The sequence below is a fragment of the Pteropus alecto genome, unplaced genomic scaffold (genome assembly GCF_000325575.1).
Source record: "Pteropus alecto unplaced genomic scaffold, ASM32557v1 scaffold39, whole genome shotgun sequence".
Lineage (NCBI taxonomy): Eukaryota > Metazoa > Chordata > Mammalia > Chiroptera > Pteropodidae > Pteropus > Pteropus alecto.
The window spans coordinates 3507886-3519956 of record NW_006443568.1 but is presented as its reverse complement, the minus strand read 5'-3'; the positions used below and the strand labels follow the sequence as shown (position 1 = coordinate 3519956).

General features: G+C 43.9%; 1 long non-coding RNA gene across 1 annotated transcript in view; it reads right to left on the bottom strand.

Annotated features, from left to right (window-relative positions):
• Positions 1-3509: 3509 nt before the first annotated feature.
• The window catches only part of LOC112472945, a 35419-nt gene continuing 26857 nt past the window's right edge, over positions 3510-12071 (bottom strand). Inside the window, exons 4-5 of the long non-coding RNA XR_003043852.1 lie at positions 9675-9742; positions 3510-4119 (exon numbers count right to left, since the gene is read on the bottom strand). This is a non-coding gene — a long non-coding RNA (uncharacterized LOC112472945). The remainder of the gene's footprint in view (positions 4120-9674; positions 9743-12071) is intronic.

Below are 12071 nucleotides of genomic sequence, written 5' to 3'. Positions count from 1 at the left end.
AAACTTCGAAGGACAGGCCAAGAAGTCTGTACTTTATCCTACAGGCAAGGGATGCTTTCACGGAGGGGAATGCCATTGTTGGATCTGTGTGTTAAAAGCACTCATCTTGTTTCGGAACAAGCCAGGAGCCACCCTGAAGAGGGACTCCTCTGGGTGCTGGGTTGGCCAGAATAAAACACAACCACAATCAGGCTTAGATGTGGCTGAGGAAAGTGCCTCTGGCCTAGCACTGTCCAGGGTCACTTCTTTCTTGCCCCAGATCCTACCTCTCCAGTGGATTCTCCTCTGTACTTCATGCTAGTCCACACTGAAACAACCTGGGCCTGAATCCTAGCTCTGGTGCTCACCAGACGTGTGTCTGTGGTCCAGTGTCCTCTGTGTCTCAATGTCTCCATCTGTAAAAGGGGACAACAATAGAACTCACCTTGTATAACTGTTGTGAGAATTAAAACAAACACACATACATGAAAACCTTAGAAGGGAGCCTGGTGCAAGGTAAGCATTATGTGAGCTTTTGCTTTGGTCCTTATTACTCAGATTGGACAGCCTTGAATCGGGGCTGTTGCGAATTCTCAGACTCTCTATCAACACTTGACTAAAAGTTGGCCTTCCAGATGAAGTCTTCGCCCTCGGTGTTTCTGTAGCCCTCCTTTTATTCTTCCCTCTACTGGAAGGTGTTCATGTAAATGCTGGGCCTATGCCTCTGCTCAGAATTCTCCGCTAAGTTTGTGCATATGTGCGAAAACTCTTGGGGATAATTTTGCCTGATTTCTTCATTCTTGTGCTGCAGAAGAAGAGGATTTGGAAGACTTCGAAGCTTCTAGTGGAAAGAGAACAACTTTCTTTCTAACCCAAGGGCTTCTCAGAAGCCGGCCATTCCATGCTATTTTCCTGTTATCAATAGTCCCTCCCAAAATCTTGGTAGGTTGATAAAAAGAAAGGAAAAAAAACCCTGTGCCTCCAGAGCTCCACTGGATGGCTGCTTTTAACTGTTTCCTGCCTACTCATGGGTGAGTCACACAGACCTTCTCAACAGCTCTCTTCTCTGTACTCAGGCTCCTTCCAATCAGAAGGCGGTTGTCAAGGGAACCACAGGTACCAGTCTCCTGCCACCCCTGTGATTCAAAGCCTAATACACATTGAAAGAATTTCCATTCCAGAGCTTAGCGGATTTCAGCATCGTATAACCCTCTTAAACTCCAGTTTCAGTCACTTCTTCCTTACAGGGGCTGGTCTTCCTCCGCAGTAGTTAAAGTCCGCCCTTTCCCCTGAAATGCTCATGGTGCTACTGAGATTGCTCACAGGATTAATTTGGTTAATTGATCCTTACTGAGATGTGACTAGTAGAGAAGAAAGGCAATAAAACCTGTTTGGCAGAGCCATGCAAGGATTGAATGAGATAATGCGGGCAAAGTGCTTAGCACAGAGTAGGGACTCAATAAAAAGCTGAGGCTACGTGCTGCACAGAGAACATGTAGGGGAGCAGAAAGTGTGTTTGGGGACTCAGCGTGAGGCTGCCTCTCAGCATACGCCATTTAGAGACCTCCCTGAGAGAGGGGGCCTCCCATCCCCTGACCCTTCTTCAGTTTGGATTGTCCATGATTATCCAGTTTCCCGGTGGGAAAACAGAACCAGTCACCTACCTGCAGATGCCCGTCTAGTACTCTCATCCGGAAATGATGTCGTGTCTAATTTATAGTGGATTCAACAAGGCTTTCAAAAAACAAGAGCCCATTCTTGCCTTTGGGGGCTCACCCTGTTACCACCAGGCCCAGGCTGCTTCCCTACTCCTATACCTTCCCCCAAAGCTCCCCTGCCATGTTATAGAGATCCAATCGCCTGCTCCACACCCCAAAACCACAGGAGACTGGGCAGCCAAATGCGAGTGCTTGCACAGTGACCGAAGTCTTCAAATGCAAATATTCTAACAAGCCAGGCAGAAGCTTTAACGCCTTTTATGGCCTAGCTTCAGGAGTCACAGTGTGTCACTTCTGTACTCCACTTGTCCAGTCACAGAAGCCACCCATTTGCTAAGGGAGGGGACATCGACTTCACCTCTAAACGAGAGTGGTGTACAGGTCACCTCATTTGTTTGCTAGGGCTGCCATGACAATCTGCCACAGACTGGGCGGCTCAAACAACAGAAGCACATTGTCTCACAGCTCTGGAGGCTGGACAGCCAAGACCAAGGGGTCAGCAGGGTTGGTGCCTTCTAAGGGCTGTGAGGGTGAATCTGTTCTGTGCTTCTGGTGGTTTGCTGGCAACCTCTGGCATTCCTTGGCTTATAGAGGCATCACTCCCATCTCCGCCTTCATTTTCACATAGGTGTCCAAATTTTCCCTTTTGTCATATTGAACTAGGGGTCCACCCTACTCCAGTACGACCTCATCTTAACAATTCCATCTGCAATGACCCTATTTCCAAATGAGGTCACATTCCGAGGTGCTGAAGGTCAGGACTTGAACATATGAATTTTCAGGGACACAATTCAACCCATAACAGTCACATTATAAGAACAAGTAGGAAGGGAGATGTTATTATAGTCATCTTTGGAAAATACATTATGCCACAGGCATCCATCTCAATGGCCAATTAATTTCTACACTTTATAGGAATCCTCTAATCACTCAGGGAAGTTATTGTAAATGGTAGATGTTTCCCAACTGCTTTCCTGCAATCTTAGGATTCCCTCTAGTTAAACAGAGATCTTAGGACCTCTTGCATCTAAGAGCTGTACAGTCTGCACAATTAGTGCATTGATTTGAAATATATTCAAGGGGCTATGTTTAAAGCCATTTTTAAATTATTCAGTGAAATCTAAATCAATCATTTGCAGAACTCTTGAGGCATCTGCTAAATATGATTTGGAAACCTCAGATCCAGTTCAACAGGATGCCCAGAAACAACCTGTGTGCAACCACAGTCATTGGCCAGAAGCAGATGCCACATTCAGACTCATGGAGAGCACCTGGTCCTGTCCCAGCAGAGGGCGCCCCACCACCCCAACTTCCACTCTGGAAACTGTATCTACAAGGCAGTCTCCAAAGTCCCATCTCCTCCCATCTCTGCCCCACAAAGCAAACACACAAAAAAGTGGGAGTTAAAGTGGGGTTGAAGATCCCATTTGGGTACTGTATGGTTCCACTTACATGAGGTACCTAGAATAGGCAAATGCATAGACACAGAGAAGAGCAGTAACCCCCCACCGAGGGGCTGGGTCGGGGAGAGGGAAATGGGAGTTACAGTTTAATGGGTACAGAGTTCAGAGTTTCTGTTTGGATGACGAAAACATTCTGGAAATGGATAGTGGTGATGGTCACAAAACATCGTGAATGTACTCATTGCCACTGAATTGTACACTGAAAGAGGTTAAAAATGGTAAATTTTCGGGATGTATATAATTACCACAATTAAAAAGAAAATAGATCTCATTTGGGGCAGGTAGTGAGCTATGAAATACCAAAACAAACAATCAAACTTTTCTTAGGGTTCATCAGTGTCTAAAGCACTTTCATATACCTTAATTTATTGAATCTTTTTTTCAAACCCTAGAAATTATGTGTAATTGTTGCTATTCTACAGAGGAGAAAATAGAGGCCCAGAGAGTGAGCTGCTCAAGGTCACGGGCTGGATAAATGACAGAACCAGGTCTGTCTGTAAAATGCAGGCAAAGGAGTCCACATAGACGGCTGGCCCTTTAAGAAATAGAAGCTTTTTTTCATTTCACAGACTCATTGGACACCAGACTGAAGGGACTCTTAGAGGTCTGGTTTGATGCCTACAGAGAAAGAGAAATCTCCTGCTCTTAGACTCTGACCAAAGGCTCTGGACGCCATTGAGTATGCTGTTCCCTTTGTCTTCCTTCTTGAGAGGTCGAATGTCATGTCCGTGGTGAAGAGCGAGGGCTCCGCCCTGCTCCCATGTCCCATCCATGTGACCTTTAGTATGTCACTTAATTTCTCCATTTCATATCCATTAAACAGGCAAAATCAAACAGGTCTTGCCTGAAGAGGACTGACAAATGAGAAGATTAATGATGTAAAGTATTCAGCACAGAACTGATTGCTGTTTTATCTACCCAGGACAAACACATAGTCAGCCACGCTCTGTAATGCACAGCTGCAAAATAGAATGGGACAAATTAGAATGCCAGCTCTAGAGACAGACTGCTGCCTAGGTTTTTTTAAAAATTATTAACAGTTTCGTGAATGTATAACCGACATACAATACACTGCACATGTTTAAAATGCACCACTTGATAAGTTTGGACATATGTATTCACCCCTGAAACATCACCACAATCAAGATAATAAACAACTCCATCCCACTCAAACATTTTCTTGTGCCCTTTGTAATATCTCTTCCAGGCACTCCCCAGTCCTCCTTACCTGATCTCTAGGCAACCACCGATCTGTTTTCTGTCACTATAGATTAGCTTGTATTTTCCAGAATTTTATATAAATGGAGTCATACAATATGTACTCTTTTATTTCTGGCTTCTTTCACTCAGCATAACTGTTTTGAGATATATCCATGTGGTTGCACATATCAATATTACTTAGTATTATTCCACTATATGAGTTTACCACTATTTGTTTATCAACTCACCTGTTGACTGATGTTTAGGTTGTCAATCCAGTTTGGGGCTTTTACAAATAAAGCTGCTAGGAGCATTCATGTGTAAGTCTTAGTGTAGAGACATGCTTTCTTTTCTGTTGGGCAAAACCTGGGAATAGCAGTTCCCATGAGAAGAATATGTTTACTTTTTAGGAATCTGCCAAATTGTTTTCTAAAGCGGTCGTACCATTTTACTTTCCCACCAGCAGTGTATGAGAGTTCCAGTCCCTCCATATCCTTGCCAACATTTGATACGGTCAGTTTTTTTTTCATGTTAGCCATTTTGGTGGATGTGCAGTGGTGTCTCATTGTGGCTTTAATTTATACTTCCTCGATGACTAATAATGCTGAACATATTTTCATGTGTTTACTTGCCATCCACATACAGTCTTTAGTGAAGTGTCTGTTCAAATCTCATTCATGCCAGTTACCACCTAGGTAACTTCAAGCAAGCAACTTAATGTGTCTGTGCTTCCAGTTCTGTAAAACAGAATAATGACGGTCCCCACCTCACGGGGTTGTTGTGAGAGTCTCTCCAGCCCCAGTACCCAGTCTGCCTGTCCCCACCCTTACCACACAGAGCCTTACAGGCAAGACCTCCACACCTGCTCCTTAGTTTCCTCCTCTACAAAAGGTACCGCTCCCCACTCATGCACACACTCACATACTCACACATCACACAGTTCCACTCCCCTGCCAACTGTGGAGACAAGAGACAGGCATCAGGAGCAGAGGCATATTGGTCTGGATGTCCAGGGACTGCATTTGACAGTCTGTCTCTCAGGCCGTTTAAACCACTACTGAAAGACACTTGATATATTAAGATGTTTTTTCCCTCTGCTTAGAATTCCAACCTGTTTGTTTCTGAGGTGAAGGCTATCTGTGCAAGGCAGGGGGAGGAAAGGAGCCACTGAGCTGCTGTAGAGAACATTTGAACCTCTGAGTCAGTGCCCACCCCCAAGCTTCACACTGGCTCTCAAAGGGAGGGAGCAGATAAGGCCAGCATCATCCAGGCCCTATTTCAGCTCCCAGAGCCTATTTTCCTCCCCCTCAAGCCCATCAGGTCTCAGCAGCATTGAGGTGTAGCCCAAGCCACAGAAGGTGTGGATGCTCCCACAAGGAAGAAGGGACAGCCCCAAGACCAGACCTAGCCAGGCCCGGACAGGGCTGGGGAGCTGGCCAGGATGACAGGACAGATATCTAGAACCAAAGCTGAAAGGATGATGTGGGGGTTAAGAACGAGTCACCCCAAGATATGCTCCTGTGGTATGCAGATTGTTTTGAGCTAAAGGCTTCTTTAGCTGTAGGATCAAGAGAAACTTCTACCCTTCCCTTAACTACCTAGAAGAACTTGAATTAGGGGCCTTATCCATAATAAGAGATTATCAGATAACCTTTTTTGACCTACTTATATGGCAAGGCAAACTACTAATTATTGAACATGTGCTCTCCCTACAATGACCTTCTGAGGCCCCAAGGTGCCTTACCTCATCTTTAGCTCAGGATGTCTTATATATCCATTTTCCATTTCTGTCTCTGAACCTCTCCTGCATGTGGGGTCTCTGACTCTCCCGTGTATGCAGGGTTCTCATACTTTATATGTATTAAATTTGGTTATTTTCTCTTGTTAATCTGTCTCATGTCTATTTAATCATCAGACCAGTCTGAAAGAACCTTGAGGGTAGAGGAAAAGTTCCTTCCTCCCCCACAATGACAAATCGAGTCCTATACAAGGTGGATCCTTGGCTGCAGGAGTATAGTAGAGCCCACCATGGGACTTGGGGACAATGCTTAGGTTACCCAGTAAGAAGATCAGCCTGGTACAGTGCTTCTCAACTGTAGTCCTCAGAGCAGCTACTCTGGTCACCTGAGAACTTGTTAGAACTGCAAATTCTCAGACTCCATGGAGAGACTGGGGGTGGGGAAGGAGCCAGCAATCTGCTTTAACAAACCCTCCAGGTGACTCTGATGCAGCCCCCAAGCATAAGATCCCCTGGCCTTGCAGAGGGACATGCTAGGTGGAAAGATGGATCTAAGAAGCCATCAGTCTTTTTCAAGGACAAAGGTAGAAGCCACAGTGGTCACAAGCCAAGCACAATTCTGAGAAACAAATGAATCCTGGTTCACATTCTAGCCCTGCCACTTCCTACCTGTGTGACCTTGAGTCTTTCTAAGCCTCTTTTTCTTCCTCTGTAAAAACTGGACAAAGACAACCTTATAAGGCTGTTTTGAGGATTTTAAAAGATAATATGCCTGGAGGGCAAGGCATATATTAAGCAAAAAAAGAGCAGCTGTACAGACCTGCCATAAGCCCAGACAATGACTTTGGGCACATTAGACAAAGTGGTCCCTTGCTCACATCGCTTTACTGCCATCTTGGTAAAGTGGTCATGTTAACTTTTCAAAACTAAGAAAACAACTTTGAGAAGGGCATCAGCCTGTGAAAAGGACACCTGGAGATGCACAAAATATAACTGTAAAGGGTCCCGACTGTGTTTGTTATTATGAAGCACCCACCCTTAAGGTGCAAAAGTAGGGTATACAGCCCAGGCAGGGCCGGATACAGGACCACACTCCCTGGGGCTAGCTCCCCAGAAGGTAACGCCTTGTGTCTTTCCTCTATTATCCACAAAAATAACCTCAGCCTCTATCCCAGATATCTGGGGGAAGGACAGGCTGCTCCCTAATATTTTCTTTCATTTTCAGGGTTGCTTCCACTTTCCTAGTCACTTCTTGCCCTCAGCCCAGTTCTGAAGCCCTCCCACCTCCCACTTCCGGCCCCTACTGTCCTGTACCTTTCAACTCTCAGGAACCCAGTGCCTCTACCTGCACGCCCTAAGGCATAGCCAACCCGAGCCTGCTGCAAGTAACTGACTTCCCTGAGGGTAAGGGAGAGTGCAAAATAGCACACAACTGAAAACATTTAAAGTTGAATAGGCATCTCAGCATTCCTCAGCCGGCCCAACATGGAATTTACCATGAGTCATCATCCTTCTGGGGCTGAAACCTGCTGTCCTGTTTGGAGACACTTCATTTTCCTACCATAAACTTTCTTTCATCTCCTCTTTTCCCTTGCAAGGCCCTGAAAACTCCATTCCTCACGAGCTGCCAATGGACATTTCTCTGATTCACTCTGGTTTGTTTGTAAAGCAATTTCGCTCCTGATAAAACTTCCTCCTTCCAGACTATATGAGGTGGGAGTGCAGAGTGAGCCTTCTCGTGAATAATCAAAAAAGCCTATTTATAGTGTTTTCTTAAACAAAAGAATAGCTTTCCTTTTGTCAGGCACCCTTCTTACCCTGACCTGGAGTGTAAAAAATGTGGCTGGAGGCATTTCTGTTTTTAAATAGCAATTTTTCTCCTTGCTATTACACATATGCAATGCACAGAAACCCCTGGAAATTCCTCGTTTTTATTAAAAATTCCAGATGGTGCAGCAGAGATTTCAGACACTGTAGCTTCTGTTAACAACAGGAAATTAATAACCAAACTGATTTGTAATCATTGTTATCTGGATTGGTGACAATCCATGAAATAAAAGAAGCAGGGTAACAGTGTTTGAGGCACAAGATATGGAATCAGCAAGGCCTGGGTTTGAATCCTGGATCTCCCATTTATTAGCATTTATTAGCTGGAACACTAGTCTGGGAAGTCACCTAACCTCTCTGGTCCTCAGTTTCCTCACATGCAAAATGGAGAAATAACAGTACAGTCAGTTCTACCATAATGTAACATGCGTTCCTAAAAAGCACCACCACTATGTGTGATATAATATAAAAATATCCTTGTTCCTGGCACAGAGTTCCTAAAACCCTTGAGATTTCTTGAGTGATAGGAGAGTCTTTTGTTATTCATAATAAGCCCCTTTCAATCATACCTGAGTTTATGCAGATTATTTTAATAAGGTGATTTAGGATGGAGCCCTTAGATTGTCTCAGGATGGGACTGGTCACCAAAAAAACCAAGAGATTAGAGAATTGGAAATTTTAGCCCCACTCCCCACCTTTGAGGAAGCGAGGAAAGCTGGAGATTAAGCTCTAGAAAAATTCTTGACAATGAGATTTGATGAGCTTCTGGGCTGGTGAACACATGGAGGTTCCATGCCCCATCCCCATACCTTGCCCTGTGCATCTCTTCCATTTGGCTGTTCTTGAGTTGTACCCTTTACAATAAACCAGTAAATGTAACTAAAGTACCTTCCTGGGTTCTGTGAGGCATTCTAGCAAATCTTAAGAGGGGCCAATGTCAGTCAGAAGTATAAAGCCAGGGACACGTGACTAGCATCTGAAGTGGGGTCTGGCTGCTGGGACTGAGCCCCTAAGCTGTAGGTTTGAGCTAACTCTGGGGAGTCCATGTCAGAACTGAATTGAATTGTTGGACACCCAGCTGGTATCCACAAAATTGGAGAATTGGTTTTTGGTGTTGGAAAACACTACAGACTATGGATAAACAACGTGTGGTCTATACATACAACGGAATATCATTCAACCTTTAAAAAGAGGGAAATTCTGACACATACTACAACATGGATGAAACTTGAACACATTATACTAAATGAAATAAGCCATTCACAAAGGGCAAATGCTGTACGATTCCACTCCTATGAGACACTTAGAATGGTTGAATTCATAGACAGAAAGTATAGTGCTGGTTGCCAGGAGCTAGGGGCAGGGGAAGAAATGGGGAGTTGGTATTTAATGGATACAGAATTTCAGTTTTGTAGTATGAAAAAAAATTCTGTGAATGGGTGGTAGTTACGGCAGCACAACAATGTAAATGCACTAAATACTAGTGCACTGTATAGTACTTAGAAATGGTTAAGATGGTAAATTTTGTTATGTGCATTTTATCACAATTTTTTAAATTAAAAATAAAAGAAATCACCACTTTGCAAAACCCACAGGGCCAACGGAACCATGAAGTTAGGTCACAACACTCAAAAACTTCACTGGTGACACGTTAAAAAATCAAAAGCAACCTAATAAAAAGAGTAGCACCGTTTCACATGTTAAGTAGTTAAGAAACACATAAACACTACCAAAAGCATAACGCTTTACCTTGAAAATAAAAGACCGTTAGTTTGATTGTGAAGGCCAGTGTCAGAAGGGTTGCAGCTTGTGAGTCCCTGTTAAGTAGTGGAAGGAAAGTCATCAGAAATGAGAAGGAAAGTTCTAGCCCTAGATGTCTGCCTCATGACACACATAACGTGCAGCAAACTGAGGAGCCTGGTAAGTTTTGAGGTATGCATGCTTGTGCTTTGTGTATTCATTCCCACATGGCTTGTTTTAACTGGGTGCAGTAGTGGTCTCACCTGGTGTTTCTCCAACAGGAAATCACACATAAGCAAGTGCCAAGTTAATTGTACCCTCAAATTTTTCCCTAATACATCTATGACATTGCAATAAATCAACATTTTCAAAATAAGCACAATAGAAGAATTACTGTATGATAAAATTTCTAGGAGTTCAGAACACATCACCCCCAAGACATGCCTCTGTGGTATATGGATTATTTTGAGTTAAATACAACCAAGACCTTGTGAGCTCTAGAGAAACTGTCCCCCTTTAACTACCTAGAAGAATTTGAACTAAGGGCTTTGCCTGTAATAGGAGATTATCAGAGATAATCTTTTTTTGACCTACCTATAGGGCAGAGCAAACTTCTAACTATAAAACATGTGCTCTTCTCATCTTCCTGCAATGTCCCTTTGAAGCCTCTAAGGTACCTTACTTCATCCTTAGCTCAGAATGCCAGATATACTTCATTTTAACTTTCTGTCTTTGAATATTTGATGTATGAGGGGGTCTCTGACTCTCTCGTGTATTTGGAATTCCCATATATATGTATGTAATTAAATTTGGTTATTTTCTTTTATTAGCCTGTCTTATGTCTAGTTGATTATTAGACCAGCCAAAAGAAACTTAAGGGTAGAGGAAAGTTTCTTTCTCTCCCACAAATTATAACAATGATTATGTGATAAAATGCATATGAAACTTTTAATTAATAGTGCCTAGGACATAGTAACTGCTCAGAAGTAATGTTAGTGATTGTAGTGGTTGGGACAATGGCTGTGGGCCCATGATTATTCTTCATATTGTTGCACCAAAGAGAGTCACCCAGAGCTGGACCAAGGGAGACCGCATGTCCATTTTACAGATGGCAAAACTGAGGCCCAAAGAATCTGGAAAATCTCTCAAGATCATGCAAAAGTCTGGTACAAAGTGGTTAATTAAAACATATATATTTACTGATATAGAACTTGCATTGTGTTCCCTGGGTGCCTGGTCCAATCACTTTGCCCAGATCAACAGAGCTATCAGAAAAATGCTCTCCACCTTTGGGGAATTTGAGCCCTTTTTAAAAGGCAAAGGCAATGGGTAAAACTTTCAGTTCTGTCTGAAAAAGCAAGACTAATTTTTCTGGTGGTTCCTATTAACTTGAAAAGAGCAGATCTGCCCATCAAATGGCATTTTACCAGCTGATCAATTTGGTGTCATTCTCATTGAATTAAATCAAATTGAAATGTAATTCCCTTCCCGGAACAAATCCCCCTGCAGGGACTCGCTGCACAGAAGTGTTTGACCTTGTGCTGACTGCCTAGAGGGCTTTCTAGAAAGCCGGAGGTATGAGTAGTGTCTGCAGAGCTCACGCCCTGCCTGGCACAACCCTCTAGGCTAACTTCTGGGCTTGACTGCAGCATACTCCTAGATCAATGGAGATGCCCAGATAGCTTCTGTTGAGCCCTGCTGGGGCATGGTCAAGTACCTGAAGGTGGGCTTACACCTCAGAAAGTGAGTTGGCATATACAAAGGAGCAAGGCAGAGTCACAACACAGAGAGCCTTTGTACAAATGAGGAAAAGCCTCCCCTTCCAGGTGGAGCAATTACAAAATGGTACCCTTCATGGTAGAAAGAAGGTGCTTCTTCCTGTAGACTATGGCAGCCCCACATCAGGGTGTGAAGGTTGATGAGTAGTAAGTTCAGCCCCTCACACATCCCCAGACTCAACCTACCGAACCACAGGCAGTAGTGCTAGTCAGCTCCCCACTGGGGCCAGCATAGAAGTCTCAGTGCTGAGGAGTTCCTAGAGCAGAGGCTCAGCTCTGGCAGAAAACGGGTATGACTCAAAGTATCCGGTGGCCGCTGGCTGAGCTGGCTGCAGTTGTTTCCACCAAGTACTGGGAGACCCTATGAACAAGCCCACAAATATTTTCCTCCCGAGAACTCTCCATTGAACCTAAGGTTGTGCAATTCTGACCTGTGGCCCTCCTACCTTTTATCCACCCATCCATTCCTTGCCTTGGGAGCCAGAAAACCTGGCATCAAATCTTGGCTCTACTGACCAGATGACCTTAGGCCAATGACTTAAATCTCTCTGAGTTTCAGCGATGCAGTAATAATACCTATTAGCAGCATATGAGAGTGAGTGTGCAACCCAGAAACAAAGATGCCTTC